Source organism: Acyrthosiphon pisum, chromosome X (genome assembly GCF_005508785.2).
Source record: "Acyrthosiphon pisum isolate AL4f chromosome X, pea_aphid_22Mar2018_4r6ur, whole genome shotgun sequence".
Taxonomy (NCBI): Eukaryota; Metazoa; Arthropoda; class Insecta; order Hemiptera; family Aphididae; genus Acyrthosiphon; species Acyrthosiphon pisum.
This window is the reverse complement of record NC_042493.1, coordinates 119,600,439-119,602,331: the sequence shown is the minus strand read 5'-3', so window position 1 is coordinate 119,602,331 and position 1,893 is coordinate 119,600,439.

Genomic DNA, 1,893 nt, shown 5'->3' with positions numbered 1-1,893 from the left:
TTTAACATAAACTAGTTTTAATATTTATATTTTAACTTTTACATCTGAATTTTCACAGTACTTACCTCCAGATTTTAAAGCTAGTTGGATGCAAGAAACAAAGTTAAATAACGAAGAAAATAATGTGTAAGTAGTGTATTCTTCTTTAAATATCATTATTTTTTTTTATCTATATCTAAATCAGGGACTGGAACCTTTTGAATTTATCGGTATCGGTTCCGGTACCGGTTCTCCAAAAATAAAATAATGATTCCGGTTCGGTTCTGGTTCTTTGATGAAAAAAAATAAAGGTACCGGTTCCAAATAATTTCGGTACCAAAAAGTATAATAATTTCAAATAGTCATCCAGAATGTGGGTATAATTGAGGTTAGGTTAGCTTAATTGAGGTATGAGAAATATTAGAAAACTCATAATATAGCATAGATACATAGGTTATACACAAAACCGTAATACCTTTAAATATGATAAATAAAATTATTTTATTTTTGAACCTTAAAGTACCTTTTTAATTTAAAAATTCCGGTTCGGTTCCATTACTTTATTATATTAAAATAAAGGTTTTGGGTCCGGTTCCGGTTCTTAATACTTCAAAGGTTCCGGTTCCAGAACCGGTTCTTTTAGGTTCGGTTCCAGTCCCTGATCTCAATATATTTACAAAATTGTTACTAAAAAATAAGGAATTATTTATTAGGCATTTTTTTTCAATAAAACATTTTCTTGGCAGATCCTCAGAAGTAAGATGTACATCTAACAAAAGTAATCAACACCAAAATAGGGAGTTAGAACTTTCCAATAAAATACCAGTACCAATTACTAGTTATGAAAAGATAGTAAACAATCAAACGGATTGTTTAGAAGATTTGCCACCAAATAATGAGAATATTATTAATAAAAACTTTGAAAAAGTTGAAATTGGCGAGTCATCTTGTAGCAAAAATTCAATTAATGATTCATTCCTTGCAAAGAATGATCTACCAGAGTTCTCAGACAGTCGTATAAGGCTTAATAAAATAATTAGTCTTGCAACCAATGCTTCTATTGGAAAACTTAATAAGTCTGATGCATCTATACTGCATACTGAATTTACTACACAAATTGTTGACAAAATCATCAAACAAAAAAATGGCCCAGTTATTTATAAAGATGATATTGATGTTAGCTATGTAAAAAATGCAATAGGCAGTATAAAAAGAGCTAGTTGCGTGGAACCTATTCAGCCACCATCATTACCCCCATCGGATCTTATGGATTTGGGAGCATCAAGAATAAATTTAATATCAACCATTGAACCAAATTCTAGTGAAGTAACTCGTGGTAATGTTATATTAAGTAAATCTTCGACCAATATTCATCTACAATTGAACACTGAAATAAATAAATTGCATACGACTGGTTCATCAAATAAAACTAAACCAAAGTTTATATCTGCGTTAAAACCAGGTACATTAATTGATCTTGAAAATTCAAAAGTAGTTTGTGCTTCATTGCATACAGAGTCTCTTGAACCAGTTATCAAATCAAATGAGAAAAGTACTGAAGTTGAAATAGCTCTCACTGACATAAGTGTCTCTCGTGATCCAAGAATAAGGCATGAAACTTTATTAACTTCTGGAAAGAATGTTAATCCATTTAATACACCTGAATCATTAATATCAAATGCGCAATATAATTTTTCAACTAATACTCAAACTCCTTTTGATCTAAAAAGAGACAATTCAAATGTCAAATTGCTTGACACTACAGCACAGGAAATGTATAATGGCCAAAGTTCATCAAGTCATACAACTATTCAACTGTTAAATCCGCAATTTTCTTCAGAACAAAATGGAAACTCTATTCAATTGAAAAACAGGTCATTGTCCCTTAACCAAAACAAACATAATCGTAGTGAT